The sequence below is a fragment of the Rhinoderma darwinii genome, chromosome 3, assembly GCF_050947455.1.
Source record: "Rhinoderma darwinii isolate aRhiDar2 chromosome 3, aRhiDar2.hap1, whole genome shotgun sequence".
Taxonomy (NCBI): domain Eukaryota; kingdom Metazoa; phylum Chordata; class Amphibia; order Anura; family Rhinodermatidae; genus Rhinoderma; species Rhinoderma darwinii.
The window spans coordinates 424,545,892-424,569,567 of NC_134689.1; the positions used below are offsets into that span (position 1 = coordinate 424,545,892).

General features: G+C 41.0%; 1 pseudogene; it reads left to right on the forward strand.

Moving 5' to 3' along the window:
• Positions 1-21,501: 21,501 nt before the first annotated feature.
• On the forward strand, positions 21,502-22,479 carry LOC142750660 (olfactory receptor 11L1-like; annotated as a pseudogene).
• Positions 22,480-23,676: the final 1,197 nt, after the last annotated feature.

Below are 23,676 nucleotides of genomic sequence, written 5' to 3' on the forward strand. Positions count from 1 at the left end.
ATTTTGAGGCCTCTTTTTTATTAGGCACCATGTCCGGTTTGAAGAGGTCTTGTGGTGCCAAAACATTGGGAACCCCCCAAAAGTGACCCCAATTTGGAAACTAGACCCCTTGAGGAATCCATTGTAGTTTTCTTGGGGTGCATGCAGCTTTTTGATCAGTTTTTATTCTATTTTTAGGTGGCGTGGTGACTAAAAAACAGCAATTCTACAATTGTTTTTTTTTTCTTTTTTTTTTACTGCGTGCACCGTGCGCTATAAATGACATATTCACTTTATTCTGCGGGGCGATACGATTACGGCGATACCAGATGTTTATAGTTTTTTTTTATGTCTTATGGCGTTTGCACAATAAAATACGTTTTGTAAACAATCATTCACTTTTTGTGTTCCCTTATTCTAAGTGCCATAACGTTTTTATTTTTCAATCAATAAAGCCGTGCAAGGACTTATTTTTTGCGTAACGAACTGTAGTTTCGATCAGTACCATTTTTAGGTACATGCAACTTTTTGATCTCTTTTTATTCCATTTTTTGGGAGGTGAAGTGACCAAAGAATTGTGATTGTGGTTCGGTTTATTATTATTTTATTTTACGGCGTTCACCGCACGGGATAAATAATGAAATAATTTTGTAGTTCAGGCCGTTACGGACGCGGCGATACCAATTATGTATAGTTTATTTGTTTGTTTATATATTTTTATTAATAATAAAGGACTGATAAGGGAAAAGGGGGGATTTTTACTTTTAATACTTTTAAATCTTTTATTTTCTTATTTCTACACATCTTTTTTTAACTTTTTATTTACTTTATTACTTTGTCCCACTAGGGTACTTGAGGGCAGGAGGCCCTGATCGCTATTCTAATACACTGCACTACATGCGTAGTGCAGTGTATTAGAACTGTCAGCTACTCACTGACAGCAAGCATAGTGGGTCCTGACGTTGTCAGGACCCACTAGGCTTCCGTCTATGGCATAGCCGGACGCCATTGTTTGGTGTCCGGTTGCCATAGTCACCATCGCCGGCTGCTATCGCGTAGCAGGCCGGCGATGGCAGCTTAACCCCTAAAAAGCCGCGATCTCTATAGAACGCGGCTTTTAAGGGGTTAATCAGCGGGGACACAGCGATCGGTCCCCGCTGTAGGAGCTGTGACAGCTGCTGAACAAGACAGCAGCGTCACAGCTCCTGTATGTGTCGGGAGGACGGCCGAAACGGCCGTTATTCCCGAGACGTACTATTACGGCATGGAGCGCGAACGATACAGCTGCCATGACGTAATAGTACGTCAAGGAGCGGGAAGGGGTTAATTTTTTTATTCCCTGTGTCGCCTTTTTACCTTCTCTTTCTGCTACTACCTGTTTGGCGGTTTGTCCTTTGGGATGTTCATCTTTAAAGAGGGTAACCAAGTTTCCCATCTTGTGACTGTAAGTGGTGGCCTTAGGCACACCCGTATTTTGTTACAGATTTTAGCTACTGACAGATGAATTCTATTCTCATCTATTTTAGACAGTTTCTAGTTTCCGTACTTACTTTCTACTCTGGCCAGAGAATCTTCCTTTTACAGTCCTTCTTATTTACTTTAAACACCACTCAAGGAGATATCCTCCACACCATAACAGTAAAACGGCTAGTATCCCTAGTCAAAATAATAGGGCGAGTGTCAAATCCAAGTGTTGATTCATCATGCCGGATTATTGGACTGCACAAAATTTTCGATTTCCGGGCTAAAATTTAGCCTATCATAATCCCCGTAGTCACCTGAAGCATGTACACATGTTTCTGGTAATTTGCCGGATTATCTGAATTTTTTCCCAAAACAATTTCCTTATTCTAAAATGCATTTGTGACACAAAACTGGGTTTCTACAACATTCATACAAATACTGCCATAGAGATCAGGCACTTTATCCTGAGGGTAGGATTTATTTTAGACTTGACCAGATTTTTACACTAAAAATACCCTCATGTGGCCCCTCTATTCCTTAGGAGTGGTACCAGGAAGGTGACCTGCCAGACAGGAAGGTGCAGAGCAGAGTTTGTAAGAATTAAGTATTCTTACCTTGCTGCAGCAGTGGTCTGCACGCTCCTTCGTCCGGGAGGTCGCCACTCGAGTCCCGGGAGATCCCCTAGGTGGGGTGCCGTCCTTCTGGTCAAGTCCCTGTTCGGGCGCCAATTTCTGTGATCGCAATGGGGTCACTTACGCCTTGATCATCTATGCAGGTTCAAATCAGGTGGGGGGGGGTGCGAGCTCGGAGAAGCAAAGACACACTGAGACCAAGTTCTCAAAGTAATACTTCTAATTTATTGAACTACAACGTTCATACTTATAGCATCAGACGAACAAAGAACATTCAATAACATATGAGTCATCTGTATATTCTAGCTTTACGGCTTCCTTTCCCATAAAATCTCATTGGTGGAGCACCAGGTATTCCCTTATGTTTCCTTTATGCTTGGGGGGTGGTCAAGTGATTGACCACCATCTGTTTGCAATTTTCAAGGGACGGCAGAGCATCTGCAAACTATTTCTTCTCTTAACCTTTCTAAAATACCCATTATTCTGTATAGTCATAAGAGCATTAACCATTTATCTCTCACAAATTTTAGTATTCAGTTTTTTAGTGTTCCTGCAATGTATGCTAAAGACCATAAAAGAGTCATATCTTAGTTTAAAAAGAGTCAAATCTTCATTCCTCAAGTCTTTCCGACTAAACTTAGGTATTTCAGTACTGGGTGCATATAGTACATATAGTAGGTCCAGGGAACCTAGAAATATCCCATGGCTATCCTTATATATGGCCGGTTGTTAGGGCACAACAGCTTGAGTCATAATGACACAGAGCATAATGTATTATCATACAGACCCGCATGGTGAGAAGGATGTGATGGAATGTGAATAGGCAAGAAAAGTCCCAAACATCTCCTGTGATTGAATCTTGCCAGTCATCACATGGACAGGACATGCATCAGGTGTATTTCACCTGTCACTTTATTCCTGGGCTTTGTATCCCAGGATCTGTGGCTCTTGAATCTTTATCCCATTCCCGCGTACGTCCTATAAGAACCACCAGTTTGCAGTGCCTGCACCTCCCCCGTGATATGTCGGAGCCATGATGTCACTATGCTTGTTAGTTTCTGGTTCATGTCCAATTTAGTTCTCTCCTGGACCTTTTCTTCATCCATTGCTTGCAAGATTGAAAACATGATCACATTTCTTGCTTCATATTTAGCTTCTCTGCCCTTTCCCAAGTCTCTGTCTGGCAGCTGGAGGTACAGTTATGTCCACTCTTACTTTTGCTTGAATTTGGTTAAAGACTCTAATTTCTCATGAACTATTTCCATATAATATCGTGACATGATAGCAAAACCCTTGATAGGCTTCAGTCCACACCACAAACCACTGGGTTACACACATAGACACATATAGCAAAGATATCTCATGACAGAGTATCTCAAAATCATGTGTTTTGTTTTGTTTTTAAAGCTGGTCATCTTACATCACACATCTCACTGTATGTTGAGATAGGATGAAAAGTAAGGAAGAACACATCTATATTTTGCTCATTTTTACTGTATCTTGCATCTAAGCTTAGAATAGTGAGTTTAAATCTTTGCATGAGACTCTTTCTTGTAAGAAATGTAAGTGACAAATAGGTCTCCTCATCAAAAGATCTGAGCAAGTGAGAAGCAGCACTGATAAATTGCCAACGTCTGATCTCCATAATCACGTTCCTTGGTTTACTGCTATGCTGCATTAGATAGTCTTTCGATGCTCTTACAACAACACATAAACACTTCTCCCTGACCACAATTTCTTCTTGGCACCCTCTGAGCCTGTGGACGCTTCAAGAAAAGTTGACCTTCTTTATGCCATTCAGGATTTTTCCTGATCTCATTCTTATGTGCTGGCCATCACCACCTGACTCCTTTCCATCCACCTCCGACAGTCCCACCTCTTCCTCAACTACTCCATTATATACCCCTCCAGGGGTAGGAACATCTTAGCAGTTTCTAGTCACCATGATTTGTTATAATGACTTTAGTTTGTATTTCTACTGTCTGTATGTGAGTTGTGTCTTTTGTACTATTATGTGTATTGCCCAACTATTGTCTGCCACAGCCAGGATGAGAACGCAGTGGGGAAGATAATTGGATCTGCTTGGTTTGCTGGTCTGCACACTAGCTGAGTGATGGTGGTGCCTCCTTATGATCCCCTGTCGAGACTGGACAATGAGGACACTTTATGTCTTGTGGCTGCACCTCTGACTCATCTGATTGTCCATATGCTGGAGACACGACCTGTGTTACCTGATTACAGAATCATTCCTCTCTGCTGAAGGCTTACTGAGTTGGACTACTACCAATCTAATACTGATCCTGAGAATAGGCCATCAATTTTAAAAATCCCAGATAGCCCCTTCAAAAACTGCTTTACCACCATAAAGAGAAAAACTGCTGATTTTCACATCCGAGGTGCACCAGTGCTGCACCTGTGTGGGACTCCTAATCACACATCCCCATAAACTAGGGTATATGAAAGGATGTGTGAAGCACAAAAAAATAGGACATGTTCTATTATTTACGGACCCTTTACACTTACGGGTCAATAGCTAGCCTCAGAAAAAGCCAGAGAAGTCAAAGATAGTGCTTCTAAACTGGCTGCCAGGCGCTGAAACTAATGCAATCAAGATCGAGCATCTATTACTTACGGGTCATGGCAGCCAGTTCAGAACTACTGTCTTTGACTTCTCAGGCTTTTTCTGAGGCTAGCTATTAACCCGTAAGTCATAGACGCTCGATCTTGATTGCATTCGTTTCAGCGCCTGGCAGCCAGTTCAGAACCACTGTCTTTGACTTCTCTGGCTTTTCCTGAGGCTAGCTATTGACCCGTAAGTCATAGACGCTCGATCTTGATTGCATTTGTTTCAGAGCCTGGCAGCCAGTTTAGAAGTACTGTCTTTGACTTCTCCGGCTTTTTCTGAGGCTAGCTATTGACCCGTAAGTCATAGACGCTCGATCTTGATTGCATTTGTTTCAGTGCCTGGCAGCCAGTTTAGAAGCACTTTCTTTGACTTCTCTGGCTTTTTCTGAGGCTAGCTATTGACCCGTAAGTCATAGACGCTCGATCTTGATTGCATTTGTTTCAGCGCCTGGCAGCCAGTTCATAACCACTGTCTTTGACTTCTCTGGCTCTTTCTGAGGCTAGCTATTGACCCGTAAATCATAGATGCTCGATCTTGATTGCATTCGTTTCAGCGCCTGGCAGCCAGTTCAGAACCACTGTCTTTGACTTCTCCGGCTTTTTCTGAGGCTAGCTATTGACCCGTAAGTCATAGGCGCTTGATCTTGATTGCACTCGTTTCAGCGCCTGGCAGCAATTTTAGAAGCACTGTCTTTGACTTCTCTGGCTTTTTCTGAGGCTAGCTATTTACCCGTAAGTCATAAACGCTCAATCTTGATTGCATTCATTTCAGTGCCTGGCAGCCAGTCTAGAAGCACTGTCTTTGACTTCTCTGGCTTTTTCTGAGGCTAGCTATTAACCCGTAAGTCATAGACGCTCAATCTTGATTGTATTCGTTTCAGCGCCTGGCAGCAAGTTCAGAACCACTGTCTTTGACTTCTCTGGCTTTTCCTGAGGCTAGCTATTGACCCGTAAGGCATAGACGCTCGATCTTGATTGCATTAGTTTCACACAGACTACATATACGCTCATCTGAATGAACCCTAAAACAAAGAGTTCATGTCAATGAATCCACCAATAATGTCCAGTCGCTAAATAACTCAGATTCCAGTAAACAAATAAAATGAAATCTCAGCGCTTAAACTCAAAGCAGAATTTTTAAAGTGTCAATTCAAACTATTGATGAGAAAGTAAAACTAGACACTTTATTGACGACTTTACCAAAGACAGCAGCAATACAAGGGTTAATACTATCACTGAATAGTCCACAATCTCATAAAAATGTATTGATAAGAAAAAATTCACTCATACTACAAATTAAAGAAAATTAAATATTCGCCACTCATGTAGTTATTGTATATCCCAAAGTTCTGGGAATCTGACAGATCTGGACCTAGAAAAAGGGTTTGTCTTCATAAGACCACACCTTAATAAAAAAAAAACAATATGAAAATTAAAAGGTAGTTTTTATGTACTGAAAACAAAAAACTAAAAAACATCTGAAACACAAAAAATAAGAACTCAGAGCTTAATATCAAAAAGTTATGGATCTCTGAATGTGGTGAGGCACAAACTGAAACAGGTGCTGCGTTCTAAAGACCAAAAATATCACACTAAGAACATTTTTTCCCTTTTCACAGGATAGATAATAAATGTTTAATTGCTGGGGCCCCACCACTGGGAACTCCACTGATTACTAGAACGGGGGTCCCAACCCCTGTTTCCCCTCTCTGCATGATCTCAGTGAGTAGGATTGTGAATGGAGCGGCGGTCGTGCATGTGTCCTGCTTCTCCATTCAATGTCTACGGCATTTAATTTGGCTGTTTACATCATTTGTATCAACTTTAAATGGGGCAGCAGCACGCATGCTTGACCGCCCCTCCATTTAATGTCCTCCTTACTGTGGTTGAGCAGTGAGGAGGAACAGGGGGTACAGGGGGTTTGGGGCCACCGTTCTCGCGATCCGTGTGGGTACCAGTGATTCCTTGAATAGGTGATCATTATGGTAATTGATGATTGAAACAATTTACCAGCTCCATGTGAAAGTTTACGGAGTATTCCCAGAATTGACAATTGAGTTCTCCCACCATAATAACTTCAAGCACTCGGCAATCTTTGGCAGTTCCAAAGAAAATTAATGGAGCGGCAGCACACGTGTGACCGCCGCTCAGGCCCCCGTTCTCTTGATCGGTGGGGTCCTAGCGGTGAGACCGCAAGTGATCAAACGCTTATCACCTATACTGTGGATAGATGATAAGTTGTTATGGTGGGATAACCCCTTTATGGGAAGATACACTTTTATTTGCATTAATCTAATTAGGAAGAATATTATTAGCATTATTTTATGTAGGGCGACGGGCTTTTTTGATGTTCATATTGGCCATATTACCTAGAAATTACCCTAGGAGCCATATGTACAGCATCTGATGGAGCCTATACGACATTACATAAAGGCTGTACCGCTCCGTACTACAAAACTAGGAGGCCATTTCTCATTGAATGATGTCCTTTATTATTTGACACAAGCATTCAGAGTGAAATCTCATCATCACAAAGGTCCAGTCTTACCGGTTAGGCTTTATCAGGGGCATCCTAAAATTGGCAGGCAGACCATCACCGAGTACTACATGAAGAAGCAATCTATACATTATACATGTTTTATAATTTGAATACTACTTTGCATGTTTCATTTATTGTATTGTATATATACATTGTTTATTATACAGAAGAAATAGAAGTTGCTTCGTTAAGACCCCTCAGGAATGGACTAAGCATCAATGGATCTTCCTGAAGGCTTCCTTGATGTCTTTGTTCCTCAAGCAGTGTATGACAGGGTTAATTAATGGAGTCAGCACACAGTATAATATAGATAGAATTTTATGTAAAGCAACAGATTTTCCATTGTCGGGGCTTAAATAAACAGAAACTAAAGCACCGTAAAATATGGACACCACTGTTAGGTGGGAACCACAGGTGGAGAAGGCTTTTTGCCTATGACTGATGGACTTGATCCTGAGGATTGTGTGGACAATATAAACATAAGAGATGACCACTATTAGGAATGGGCACAGGATTGCCAGGGAGCTCAGGATGGTAGACAGGGACTTAGTCTCCCATATATTAGAACAGGATAGTCTCAATATATAATCAAAATAAAAAAAGAAGTGATCGATGACATCCGACCGGCAGAACTTAAGCTGGGACATATTTATTGTTAGAATTGAGGTAACAGTAAGACTTAAAATCCAGGATATAATAATCAACTTCAGGCAAAGCATCAGATTCATTATGCACTCATAATGCAGAGGTTTACATATGGCCAGATACCTATCATAAGACATGGCTGTCAACAGAAGACATTCTGAAGATTCAGAGTAACCAAAGAAAAAGAACTGAGCGATGCATCATGAAATGGACATAGAAGAACCATTGTTCAGAACCATATGATGCATGTTCGGGACAATATCTGAGGTCGTCATGATGTCTGATATGGTGAGTTGTGATAGGAAGAAGTACATGGGACAGTGGAGCTTCCTACTGTTGGCCACCAGAGTGGCGACCATAAGGTTCCCACATATCGTTGTGAGGTAAATCATGAAGAGAAAGAGAAAAAATACAATTCTGAAGCAATGGAGACCTGGAAATCCGAGGAGAAGGATTGTGGTAGCATTGTACTTCTCCATTTCCTAGTAAAATATATTATTTATAAGATAAAATGTTCCTTTTCCATAGATTACAACACAATCAAAGCTGAGGAATTCCCCACATAGGGCATATGGAACATGTCTGTATGGAAAAAAAAACGTTAAACATTTATTTTTAGCTTTCTCATGTCAAAACCACTAAACTGTTGTCCAAAGTAATGGGGGTCACTGTGTTCACTACATGATACAATATTAGAATAATAGTTGGTAGTAGAGATGAGAACATTCTTCACTAAGAAGGTAAACCTGTATTATACACGTTCAATAATACTTCACAGCCCATAGGATATGCTGTATGTAATAATGATTGTAAGACCCTATATCAACACATTTAGTCATCACTTTCCCATTAGAGCACTGTTTCCTGATATCTGAAATGTTGATCTATGGTCATTGTCAGGGTGCAGAAGGTGAGTGTGTATTATAGTCATGCTCCTGATGGTGGTGGTGTGGACGCACTTCAATGCCTGTGCAATCACTTTAATAAAACAAAAAAGGCAGGATCAATAAATGGTTTTATAATCTTTATGGTCCTCAAATCTGTTTGGTAGCTTCCATTAGATCTTGCTTTTTATGTTTTAGTGAGCGGTTCCTTGAGGTCTCGTGCAGGAGGTCTGCAGGTGGAGCAGCAACCACGCTAACCAGAGGAAAAGCTTTTATCCACACGTGCATCCCAGGGTTGTGTCTGCCCGTTGCACAACTCGGCTTGGTCACTGTGGTTCTATTCCCTCCGCCCAGAGGAATTTCATTGCCCGTTTTCATTAATATATTACACTATGGAGCCCTTATTGCATTATTTGCATTATCACTTTCACATAGTAGTACTTTAAGATGTGCGGACAACCTTCTTTTCTTTGCAGCTTCCTTCCTACTGAGTAGCTGACTAGAGGGAGGGGTTAGCTGGTCCCAGGTGGTATAAATCAGGCCTCAGTACTCTGTAGAGCCTGCTCTGTGGCTTGAAAAAAACAAGTGGTTTGTATATCAAGTGGAGTTCCAAAAACCGGAGTTGAAAAGAGGAGTTAAAGCCCCAGTAAGTACTCTTCTTCTTTTTCTTTTTGCATTAACAACTGTTCGCTGTTTTTCTTGTAACTGGGATAATGGCCAGCAAGATTGGAGGTTTTCTTCAGTGCACAGTTTGCCATATGTATGCACGACTGGAGCCGGAGTTCCAGGGTGAATATCTCTGTGGCAGATGTGAGCATGTTGGTCACCTGGAAGCTTGTATTAGAGATCTGGAGGAGCAAAATGCAACACTGAGGAGGATAGACAATCTTGAGCGAAGCATGCTGCTCACGGAGCATGCAGTTAGTGGGTTAGAACTGGAGGGTGAAGACATGGGTGAGCAGGATCAGGTAAGTAGCTGGGTTAATGTAGTTAGGGGCAGTAGAAAGGGGTAAAAGAAAAGGAAGGCCAATCCGGTTTCTGACATTCCAACCAAAATTGCCAAGTTGGGTGATGATGCGAGGGTGTCAGTCTCAGAAATGGAAGCCCTAGTGGATACTGATCTCCCTAACAGCCGGGAGAACAGCCCAGCTAGTAGTAATGCAGGTAAGCCAAGACAATTGATAGTCGTAGGGGATTCTATAATCAGGAAGACGGATAGAATAATTTGTCGCCAAGACCACCTCAACCGAATGGTTTGCTGTCTCCCTGGTGCCAGGGTTCGGCATGTGGTGGAACGGGTGGACAAATTGCTGGGAGGGGCTGGTGATGATCCAGCTGTCGTGGTCCATGTGGTCCATGTCGGTACCAACGACAGAATAAATGGTAGGTGGAGGAGCCTTAAGAATAATTTTAAAGAACTAGGCTACAAGCTGAAGGGAAGGACCTCCAAAGTAGTATTCTCAGGAATACTGCCTGTGCCATGCGCATCACAGGAAAGACAGTGGGAGCTCAGGGAGTTAAATGCATGGCTGAAGTCTTGGTGTAGAGGAGAAGGATTTGGGTTCCTAGAGCACTGGGCTGACTTTTCATTGGGGTACAAACTGTATTCTGCAGATGATTTGCACCTAAATGGAAGGGGGTCCGCTGTGCTGGGGGAGAGAATTCTAGCTGGGGTGGTGGAGTATTTAAACTAGGGCTGAGGAGGGAGGTCAATGTAGAAAAAAAAGGGGTAACCAGGTTAGAGAGGGGTCAGACTATATTGGTAGGGGGAGAAACAGAATGTGGGGAGAGGACTAGACAACAAGATAAGGAGATCCTTTCGTTACAGAACAGCAGTGTAAATAAAAATGCCCAAATAATGTCAAATCACATTTCTGATAAAAGTGAAAAACTGACAGGCAAGTTAAAGTGTATGTTCACAAATGCCAGAAGTCTAGCAAGCAAAATGGGTGAGCTGGAGGCCTTGATACTGGAAGAAAATATAGATATAGTTGGTATTGCTGAAACATGGCTGGACTCTTAATATGACTGTGCTGTAAATCTACAGGGTTTTACACTTTTTCGGAAAGACAGGACAAATAGGAAAGGTGGTGGTGTATGTCTGTATGTGAGAAATGATATCAAGGCAAGTGTGAAAGAGACAATAGTGGGTGAATACTGTGAGGAGGTTGAAACCTTGTGGGTGGAACTAGAAAGGGAGGTAAACACTGAAAAAAATACTTTTGGTGTAATCTATAGACCCCCCAATATAACTGAGGAGATGGAAGTTCAGCTATATAAACAGATGGAGCGGGCTGCACAGGCGGGTACTGTAGTGATAATGGGAGATTTTAATTTCCGGGATATTAATTGGTGTCATGGTTCGGCTTCAACTGCAAAGGGGAGACATTTCCTCAACCTGTTGCAGGAAAATTTTATGGGCCAGTTTGTGAAAGACCCGACTAGAGGTGAAGCTCTGTTGGATCTGGTCATTTCTAATAATGCAGATCTTGTTGGGAATGTCAATGTTCGTGAAAACCTCGGTAACAGTGATCATAATATAGTTACATTTTACCTATACTGTAAAAAACAAACGCAGGCTGGGAGGGCAAAAACATTTAATTTTAAGAAAGTCAAATTCCCCAGGATGAGGGCTGCAATTCAGGATATAGACTGGGAAGAACTAATGTCAAATAATGGTACAAATGATAAATGGGAGATTTTCAAATCTACTTTGAGTTATTATAGTGCAAAATTTATTCCTATAGGTAACAAATATAAACGACTCAAATTAAACCCCACATGGCTTACACCTTCTGTGAAAGGGGCAATACATGACAAAAAAAGGGCATTTAAAAAATACAAATCTGAGGGTACATCTGCAGCCTTTGTAAAATATAAAGAGCTTAATAAAATCTGTAAAAAGGTAATACAATTAGCAAAAATACAAAATGAAAGGCAGGTGGCCAAGGATAGTAAAACAAATCCCCAAAAATTCTTCAAGTATATAAATGCTAAAAAGCCAAGGTCTGAACATGTAGGACCCCTAGATAATGGTAATGGGGAGTTGATCACAGGGGATCAAGAGAAGGCAGAGTTACTAAATGGGTTCTTTAGCTCTGTATATACAACAGAAGAAAGAGCAGCTGATGTAGCCGGTGCCAGTGCTGTTAATATATCAGTTGATATACTGAATTGGATGAATGTAGATATGGTCCAAGCTAAATAAAATAAAATAAATGTGCACAAGGCCCCGGGACCAGATGGGTTACACCCTAGAATTCTTAAAGAGCTTAGTTCAGTTATTTCTGTCCCCCTTTTCATAATATTCAGAGAATATCTAGTGACTGGTATAGTGCCAAGGGACTGGCGCCGCGCAAATGTGGTGCCGATTTTCAAAAAGGGCTCTAGTAATTATAGACCAGTAAGCTTAACATCCATCGTGGAAAAAATGTTTGAGGGGCTATTGAGGGACTATATACAGGATTATGTGACAAAAAATAGTATTATAAGTGACAGCCAGCACGGTTTTACTAAGGACAGAAGTTGTCAAACTAACCTAATCTGTTTTTATGAAGAGGTAAGCAGAAGCCTAGACAGAGGGGCCGCTGTGGATTTAGTGTTTTTGGACTTTGCAAAGGCATTTGACACTGTCCCCCATAGACGCCTAATGGGTAAATTAAGGACTATAGGTTTAGAAAATATAGTTTGTAATTGGATTGAGAATTGGCTCAAGGACCGTATCCAGAGAGTTGTGGTCAATGATTCCTACTCTGAATGGTCCCCGGTAATAAGTGGTGTACCCCAGGGTTCAGTGCTGGGACCACTATTATTCAACTTATTTATTAATGATATAGAGGATGGGATTAATAGCACTATTTCTATTTTTGCAGATGACACCAAGCTATGTAATATAGTTCAGTCTATGGAAGATGTTCATGAATTGCAGGCAGACTTAAACAAACTAAGTGTTTGGGCGTCCACTTGGCAGATGAAGTTTAATGTAGATAAATGTAAAGTTATGCATCTGGGTACCAACAACCTGCATGCATCATATGTCCTAGGGGGAGCTACACTGGCAGATTCACTTGTTGAGAAGGATCTGGGTGTACTTGTAAATCATAAACTAAATAACAGCATGCAGTGTCAATCAGCTGCTTCAAAGGCCAGCAGGATATTGTCGTGTATTAAAAGAGGCATGGACTCGCGGGACTGGGATGTAATATTACCACTTTACAAAGCATTAGTGAGGCCTCATCTAGAATATGCAGTTCAGTTCTGTGCTCCAGTTCATAGAAAGGATGCCCTGGAGTTGGAAAAAATACAAAGAAGAGCAACGAAGCTAATTAGGGGCATGGAGAATTTAAGTTATGAGGAAAGATTAAAAGAATTAAACCTATTTAGCCTTGAAAAAAGACGACTAAGGGGGGACATGATTAACTTATATAAATATATTAATGGCACATACAAAAAATATGGTGAAATCCTGTTCCTTGTAAAACCCCCTCAAAAAACAAGGGGACACTCCCTCCGTCTGGAGAAAAAAAGGTTCAACCTACAAAGGCGACAAGCCTTCTTTAACGTGAGAACTGTGAATCTATGGAATAGCCTACCGCAGGAGCTGGTCACAGCAGGGACAGTAGATGGCTTTCAAAAAGGGTTACATCATTTCCTAGAACAAAAAAGTATTAACTCCTATGTGTAGAAATTTTTCCTTCCCTTTTCCCGTCCCTTGGTTGAACTTGATGGACATGTGTCTTTTTTCAGCCGTACTAACTATGTAACTATGTAACTATGTAACCTCCCTCTATCATTATGTCATTGAGTGCAGAAAGTGCTAAGTATGTTGTCTATCTCTCTAACTAATAATAATAAACTTATACATAATAATAAATTAAAGTCAAAATTCACTAAGACAGTCACTAAGGATTTCCCGTTAAAATATACAGTTAAACCTATTAAAGACAACCACCCAAAGTTTCTGTGAAAAACAGTCTCTTCTTTGAGAGGACCTCTCAAATTTTGGGTGGTCTTCTCCAGAGCTTCACTGTATGCAGCATATAGGGAAATTGAAAATCCAACACTGAAAAAGCTGGTCTAACTGGGGGCTGGTATTCACAAAGAAGTGGTCTTTTTGGAGAGGTTTCACTGTAATTGCACTTTTAGACTTTCCAAAATTGACTTTACTAATTTTTTTCAGCAAAACACAAAAGAGTAAAAACATTAAAAATACCTGCATTATGTAAAAATGTTTTTGAACTTGTTAGGGGACTGCATAGTAGGACATGATTTGATCTGTTCACCTCTATATGACACTAAATATACAGTAAACGTAAATTCATTAAGCCACAGCCGCAACAACAATGACTGACATCCTGTATAATATTACGGACACTTCACTTCTATTGTGTTGCTGTAGCATTTTGTGGAGCCAAATACTAAAAGATTCAAGGGAATTATTTTTAAAAATTTTGCATTATATCAACAATATTATTCTACCCTCAGCACAGACAACATCTATTTCTTTGTAACCACTGTTTGCTCTACAGATTTTTCAGGCTACTTTTGGATCAATTTTTACAATATTCAGCTTATAATAATTTTATCATTGATATCCTAATAGAGAGAATAACATTAAAAATATTCTACATAAAAATGGTGCGGCCAACAATAAAACCAATTCCCTCAATCTGGATGTTTTTTAATTAAATAAACAGATGAATTTTAAGCAATGAAATAATAAAAATCAAATAATAATACTAAAATTAATAAAATGTATAATAAATATAATAATAAAAATAATGAAATAATACACTTAAGTAAATAGATACAATTAAAATAATGAAATAATAAAAATAAATATACGATTAAAATAAATAGAAATAAATAAATAAAAATTGATACAATTGAAATAAATAAATAATAAAAATATATAAAATTCATTCTCAATTAGATGTTATTTTGATTCTAATAATAAATACCTAATGAAGCAGAGCTGTTATAAGATGAGACAATGACTGATATTCGGCTTTTTTTTTTATATACTGGTAGATGAAGCCCTGAAGAAAATAATCCTCTGAAGAGCCTGGTGATAATCTCTTAGGTCATGAGGCCCATGGGGTGAATGTAGACGCAACAACAATAATCAGTAAAATAAGTTCAAAATATTAACCCCAAAAATAAATGTCTTGGGGTTATAGTTGACTCTGATCTGTCGTCTCTTCCTTACATTCCATTCCTTGCCAAATATTATTTCCTCCATCTAAAAATAATCTATCGTATCTGTCCCGACCCCACCACTGACACTGCTGCATCACTGAGCCAGGTCCTGATCACTACTAACTGGTATTCCACTAGACAGACTGGCTCCACTTCACTCTATCATGAATGCAGCAGCCAGGGTGATCGGTCGCTCATTACCCTGTTACCGGTCTCTTCTAGAATTATATTTATGGCTTTCCTCCTATTGTACGAAGCTTTCCGCAATGATAAACCACCATGCAACTCTACTCTCTTCTCCATTTACCAACACACTCATGCTCTTGCACTGCCAATAACCTACGGCTTATATCCCCTCTTATTACATCCTCTTATATCTGAAGGATTTCTCCTGTGCAGCCCCTATTCTGTGGAACCAATTCCCAGGAACATTAGACTTGTTCATACATTTCCCAGTGTTAAAGAGGCTCTGTCACCAGATTTTGCAACCCATATCTGCTATTGCAGCAGATAGGCGCTGCAATGTAGATTACAGTAACGTTTTTATTTTTAAAAAACGAGCATTTTTGGCCAAGTTATGACCATTTTTGTAGTTATGCAAATGAGGCTTGCAAAAGTCCAAGTGGGTGTGTTTAAAAGTAAAAGTCCAAGTGGGCGTGTATTATGTGCGTACATCGGGGCGTTTTTAATACTTTTACTAGCTGGGCGCTCTGAAGAGAAGTATCATCCACTTCTCTTCAGAACGCCCAGCTTCTGACAGTGCAGATCTGTGACGTCACTCACAGGTCCTGCATCGTGTCGGCACCAAAGGCTACAGTTGATTCTGGAGCAGCATCGGCGTTTGCAAGTAAGTAGCTACATCGACTTACCTGCAAAAGCCGATGCTGCTGCAGAATCAACTGTAGCCTCTGGTGCCGATGTGGCCGACACGATGCAGGACCTGTGAGTGACGTCACAGATCTGCAGAAGCTGGGCGTTCTGAAGAGAAGTGGATGATACTTCTCGTCAGAGCGCCCAGCTAGTAAAAGTATTAAAAACGCCCCGATGTACGCACATAATACACGCCCACTTGGACTTTTACTTTTAAACACACCCACTTGGACTTTTGCAAGCCTCATTTGCATAACTACAAAAATGGTCATAACTTGGCCAAAAATGCTCGTTTTTTAAAAATAAAAACGTTACTGTAATCTACATTGCAGCGCCTATCTGCTGCAATAGTAGATAGGGGTTGCAAAATCTGGTGACAGAGCCTCTTTAAGCATGCTTTCAAATCTTATTTTTTCAGAGACCCATGTCACATGTAGTCTATGGCCTAACAAACAAATGCCAACAGGCAAGATAGCCCTATTTCCCAGCTACCACTAAAATGCTAAATCTTTATTATGCTATATTTAGCAGACAGACAAACCAAACATAAAGGATTAAAATTATCAATGCCTGGAAAGGGCCAGAGAACGTAGGTAATTGTTCCACAGTGCACGTATATATGACACCTATTGGCTAAGGCGTCCGATCTAAGCACAGAGTTGCAGCCTCATAAATAGACTATCAGTGTACCCAGTATCCTAGTATCCTTGTATATCTGTTTGCAATGTAGTCGATGGCCCACACACAATCTGTCCTGGTCACAAATATCTCCACCCCTCCATTCTAAACTTGCTACCCTGGTCACATGACTCTGCACTTTATATCCATGTTGGTTCAGATAATGTCTGCGTGGCTGGTTCATGTAGCTTTATTTATATTCTGATCTCCTAGACAAAATTATCATCATGTACCTATTGTATCACACCTCCCATTTTAATTAAATTGTAAGCTTTTATGGGCAGGAACCTCTCTGTGGTCAGCAGGGTCCTCTTTCCTGTAGATTGTAAGCTCTTATGGTCAGCAGTGTCCACTCTCCTGTAGAGTGTAAGCTCTTATGGTTTGCGGGGTCCTCTCTCCTGTAGAGTGTAAGCTCTTATGGTCAGCAGGGTCCTCTCTCAGGTAGAGTGTAAGCTCTTATGGTCAGCAGTATCCTCTCTCCTGTAGAGTGTAAGCTCTTATGGTCAGCAGTGTCCTCTCTCCTGTAGAGTGTAAGCTCTTATAATCAGCGGGGTCCTCTCTCTTGTAGAGTGTAAGCTCTTATGGTCAGCGGGGTCCTCTCTCCTGTATAGTGTAAGCTCTTATGATCAGCAGTGTCCTCTCTCCTATGGAGTGTAAGCTCTTATGGTCAGCAGGGTCCTCTCTCAGGTAGAGAGTAAGCTCTTATAATCAGCAGGGTCCTCTCTCCTGTAGAGTGTAAGCTCTTATGGTCAGCAGGGTCCTCTCTCCTGTATAGTGTAAGCTCTTATGATCAGCAGTGTCCTCTCTCCTATGGAGTGTAAGCTCTTATGGTCAGCAGGGTCCTCTCTCCTGTAGAGTGTAAGCTCTTATGGTCAGCAGTGTCCTCTCTCTGTAGAGTGTAAGCTCTTATGGTCAGCGGGGTCCTCTCTCAGGTAGAGTGTAAGTTCTTATGGTCAGCGGGGTCCTCTCTCCTGTAGAGTGTAAGCTCTTATGGTCAGCAGGGTCCTCTCTCCTGTAGAGTGTAAGCTCTTATGATCAGCAAGGTCCTTTCTCCTGTAGAGTGTAAGTTTTTATGGTCAGCAGGATCCTCTCTCAGGTAGAGTGTACGCTCTCATGGTCAGCAGTGTCCTCTCTCCTGTAGAGTGTAAGCTCTTATGGTCAGCAGGGTCCTCTCTCAGGTAGAGTGTACGCTCCTGTGGTCAGCAGGGTCCTCTCTCAGGTAGAGTGTACGCTCCTGTGGTCAGCAGGGTCCTCTCTTACTTACTAATGTTACCAATGTTACTAAGTAGTAGTTTATAGTTACTTAGAATGGAGTCCTCCATGAATAAAATTGTGTCAGAAACTGTAAATAAAAGCACCACACACACACACACACACACACGCACACGCACGCACGCACACACACACACAGCACCCCCCTGTATATAGTGCCACTCATTGAGCCTCCTGTATATAGTGTCCCTCATAAAGACCTCTGCAGATAGTACCCCCCATGGAGCCCTCTGTAGATAGTGCCCCCATAGAGTCCCCTGTAGATAGTGCCACCTGTAGATAGTAGCCCCTGTAGCCTACAGGCTGTAAATAGTGCTCCCTGTAGAAAGTGCCCCTTGCCTTGTAGATAGGGCCCCCATAGAGTCCCCTGTATATAGGGCCCCTTATAGAGTGCCCTGTAGATAGGGCCTCCCTGTAGTGCCCCCTGTAGATAGTGCCCCCTGTAGCGGCCCCTGTAGATAGGGCCCCCTGTAGATAGGGCCCCCTGTAGATAGGGCCCCCTGTAGATAGGGCCCCCTGTAGATAGGGCCCCCTGCAGAGTCCCTGAAGATAGTGCCCCCTTAGAGTCCCCTGTAGATAGTGCCACCCATAGCATCCCCTATAGAGTTCCCTGTAAATAGTGCTCCCTGTAGATAGTGTCCCCTTTAGCGTCCCCTGTAGTTAGGGCCCCCTATAGAGTCCCCAGTAGATAGTGCCCCCAACACTGCCCACTGTAAAAAGAATAAGATATATATGTTAACCTGTCCCCGTTCCCATGACATTCATCCAGCAATGACAGGCCTCATCCATTGGAACGACGCAGTGGTGCAATGACGTCATTCCGCCTAACGTATCATCGAAAAAGCGCCGAATGGTGAGGAATCTTGAGCCTCACCAAGCAGTGCTAGACAAATAAATTGTATCCGCGTCCCAAGGACGCGTATATAATTAAGTGCAGGGACTAGTTCCGAAACTGCTGTAATTTTAATTATCGGTTTGGGGGAACCGGGGTAAACTGGCTTGACCCCACCCATGGATTGTGGTGGGGAAAATCTACCTGGCCATGGGGTCCACTGTGACTAACTATTGTGGCTAACACTGGGGTACATTTGGTTAGCTTTTGGGGGTACAATGTAACTGACTGTAACGGCTGCCGCGCCGTTCCCCGCCGTCCCCACAGCCTCTGCTCTGCTTCCGGCGTCCTCCATCACCAGCTGCTCATCCCGAGCTCCACTTACCCAGTCCGGACGCTCTGCTGGCCCTGGACGTCGCCAGGTGAGTGCATCCCTTACCTCCCTCCGCAGCCATCATCCTCAATGTGCGGCTGCAGTCACTAGAGGGCGCGCGCTGACTCGTCCTGTCTTAAAGGGCCAGTGCACACCTTAATTCCTAAGACTTCCTTTTTAAGGTTCATCCTCCCTTGCATACCTGCTTGTTCAACCAAGTTCCCCATGAGTTCCCTGTGCCCTGGTTCCCTGTTTCCGTTCCTTCTGCCTTTTGTCTGGATTTCCCGTTACTGACCTCTGCTTGAACTTGACTATCCTTTTCTGCATTCTGCCTTGACCTGTTGCTGCCATCCCCATTACGACGTCTGCCTTGACCTATTGCTGCCATACCCGTTACGACGCCTGCCTTGACCTATTTCTGCCATACCAGTTACGATGTCTTCTGTCTGTCCTGACTTCTGCCTATCCATCCGACCGCCTCTACCCGCTGTGCCAAGCGTTGCCTGGGTTCCAAGCACCATCTCCCAGACGACACCGAGGATCCACGAACAAACCGGTGACAACCATTATACTGACATTTTATAGGGGGCACAATGTAAAAAATAAAGTAATAAAAAATGCAATAAACATTATTTCAAAAAACGTTTATTGAATACAATCTACACAACAAAAGGTTATACCTCCGCTCTTATGACATTCATAACCGAAAATTACCTACAATAAAGATAATGGGTTTTGATGGATATGTTTCTGTTTTTCAATCGTACTCACTTACTATGTAATGGTGAACAGTGTATAATAAAAAAACAACAGCAGCGTAATCAAATGCATTTTACTTATTATATAAACTAATATAAAATAAACTAACTTTGTGGTGCCAAAAAAATCCCTCTAAAATGCTGCAAAAACAAGATATAATTCTGCTAGATGAATTTTGAAAAATGAGCAAAAATTAGAAAAGTAAAAACTAAAACTGTCAGTGTCTTATTGGAGTTAAATATAATCTTCCCGTTCATAACTTTCAAACTTCACAGTTCTATAAACGTTCATAAACTTCTCCCAGAGGGGAATCTCACACAGGGACCAGCATGAATTCTCCATGACTTCACACTGTAACTAGTGTAAGAGCCGGAGTGTTATCCTTCTAATCATTTTACTTTTTTTTTATATAATTTGAATGACTTAAGAACGATCGTCTTCAAGATTTTTTGCAGTCACAAAGATCTAAAACATTGATAAAACCAGAAGAACTGCTGAGAGACTGTTGGGTTTTTCCTGTCGGTAAGTAAATTTCATATTTGCCTAAGGGCTCAAGCACAAGGCAGAGTCCTGTGCACAGGACCTTATGGCTCCTTAGTATGGAGCTGCACAGCCTCCGTGTGCTGCCGCAAAGGCTCTAACATACCTCCGTACCTGCAGATCTGGTGGAGGATGGCAAACTATGTTGTTTTTTTTTAAGGAATCCAATAGAAAAAAATCTCTGTATGAAATCAGAGGCATGAGGAGATACAGTAGAGGGCTCATGCACCTTTATTGCAGTCCCATTATAGCTCTCTTCATTGTGCCTGTGAACTGTGTTCACTTTAATTGGGAAAAGGAAATATTATTCTAAGTATTGCCTCACCGTTTTCTCATAGGCTAAATCAATTCTATTTTTCAAAACATAAAAAATAATAATAATAATATATATATATAGATTTTTAATTATATTGCATAATACTTAAAGGAGTTTTCGGGCTTATTTGAATCTTTTACAAACAGCTGACAATGGTATAAAATAACAAAAGGAGTAATACAAACCTTACCAAGTGTAATACTAAACTTCTCCTGCTCCACCACTTCTCTGGTCCCCCGCCGGTTTTTGTTTACCCAGCTCCAGCTAGGTCATGACGACCCCTCTGATGTCATTAATACAGCCAGTATTTGGCTGCAGCGGCACGGGAGAGGCAGGGAATTAGTAAGGTGCGTATTACTCCTGTTGCTATTTTATATCATTGTCAGCTGTTTAGAAAAAAAATCATAAGGTTGGAAAACCCCTTTAAATAAATTGTTATGATTATTAAACCACAATAATTTATTATACATAGTAATCTATTGTATTAATTATTTTATTTAAACTGCTTAAAAATTGTATTATGATTATTATTGTTATTACTATACAATAGAGAACATTTACCATTTCTATTATATTTTGTACAGCAGTTTGTCACATGTGATATGTAAATTCCTGCAGTTAACACTATTGTAGGACTGGTTTCTGAAGTCTATGGGACTCTATAATGCAGAACTGAAATCAATCACTTTCTTTACTTTTTAAGTTCTGTGAATATTCTCTCTACATGACACCTGTAGAAAAAGATAAAAAAAAAATACTAAAAAAAATAAATATAAAACGGAAAGTCTAACAATATGTGTATGAATAGAGGGGTGAATGTTCAGAACTTTATTAGATCTAACTCCATTACCTTTCTTCTAGTTTATGACAACTTTGGCATTTTTTCCCCTGTAATATGGAACATCACAATTTCAGTAAAGTGACTGAGTTTCTACTTTTGGGATTTCAGAATTTACAGAAGTTACATTTTCTTTTCTTTCTTCTGCTTCTGATCATCTTCTGTGTGACTGTATGTGGAAACCTCCTCATCATTCTAGTGGTGTCCTACAGCCGGTCTCTCCACTCTCCCATGTACTTCTTCCTCACACAACTCTCATTATCAGACATCCTACTCACCATCACCATAGTACCCAACATGCTCCATATTGTGTTGTATGAAGGAAGTTCTGTGTCTTTTATCGGGTGTTTGACACAATTTTATCTGTTTATAGCTTCTGAGGCATTAGAATGTCTTCTCCTGACCGTGATGTCCTATGACAGGTATCAGGCCATCTGTAACCCTCTACATTACACCTCCGTCATGGACCTCACATTTTGTATAAGAGCCGTTCTCTTGTTCTGGTTGGTAATTTTTGTGATGGAGTTGTTGGTTGTGTTTACCATGGGACAATTGGATTTCTATGGACCAAACATCATTGACCATTTCTTCTGTGACTTGGAACCTTTACTGGAGCTTTCCTGTTCAGACACTTTTATAATGAAGATAGAGACTTTATTTCTGCTTATTGTCCTTGCAATCTGCCCGGTTACCGTTATTATTGTTTCCTATGTGTATATTATCATTACAATATTAAAGATCCCCTCCGTGACTGGGAGGCAGAAGACCTTCTCCACCTGTATCTCTCACCTGGTGGTGGTGTCCATGTATTATGGGTCACTTATTACTACCTATGTATTTCCACGCCAGCAGAATGCAAAGACATTTCTCTCTCTGTTCTAGATGGTGATAACTCCACTTCTTAACCCTATGATCTACAGTCTGAGTAATAGAGACATTAAGCAGGCTCTGAGAACGCTCTTCAACTACATTTTCCACTCGCCTATGTTTTATTTACAGAATTATATTTTTTTCACGGAAGGCAAAGGCAGCTAAAATACAGGTCCGTGTAGCAGCCTCCATTGATTCCAAAAATTAACCCCTTTATGCCATTTTTTTCCTCCCAACCATTAAGCCCTTCTCGCAAAACAACGTCTTGCACATTGTAGTGTGGGGGGAATGTATGGAGCACGCTCACACAATGAGGAACAGCATTCACACTGTTCCTGACTTTAACCCCTCAAATGCTGTGGTCGATCGTGACCGCAGCATCTCAGGCATTGAAAAGAGGGGGGCGGCCCCCTCCGACAGCTCATCGCCCCCTGCGGTGAGATCGGGGGGGGTGATGATCGCTGTCATGGCAGCCCAGTGGCCTAATGAAGGGCCCCTGGTCTGCCTTCACTCTGCCTCTTCCAAGCCACGCCTATGGCAGTGCTTAACAGATGCCTGTAAAAATGACAATATACTTTAATACGTTACCCCTAGAAGGACTAATGAAATGTGTAAAAAAAAAGTGAAATTAAGTTTTTAGTAGTGAAAACAAAATAATTAAAAGTTAAAAAGAAAACCTTTTCCCATATTTCCACTAAAGTAATGTAAAAAATAAAAATAAAAATTGGTATCACTGCGTCCATAAAAGTCTGAACCATTAAAATATAGTCATATTTAACGTGCACGGTGAATGCCATAAAAAACTGAATATTTGAAATACCAAAATCTGTTTAACAAAAAGTTTTTTTCCCTTAAAAGTAGACTGGGTCAATATGATTACAATAATACCAAATGTATATATATATTTATGGTTTATTACTATTACAAAATAAAGACAATTTATTACAAAAATGTTGTTTTGTGTGGCAAAATTCTTTGTCTCTTTTTTGTCGATGGAGCGGTGTATTGGCTGGATTTTTGAAGGTGAGTTGCAGTTTTTATAAATATTATATTGGTGGTTACATGTGAGTTTTTGATCAATTTTGATAATTGTTTTTATACATTTGTGGGAGGCAAAGTGAATAAAAACTGTAATTCTGATGCCAGGGTTGGGCATGCGGTAGTATGTGTGGATAGATTATTGGGAGGGTCTGGTGATGATCCAGGTGTTGCGGTCCATGTGGGAACCAACAACAGAATTCATGGTAAGTTGAGGGCCCATAAGACTGATTTTAAATTTCTAGGCATTAAGTTGAAAGGACTTCCACAATTATAAAACTGGCACAAATGTAAAATAAAAGGCAGGTCACCAAAGAAAGCAAA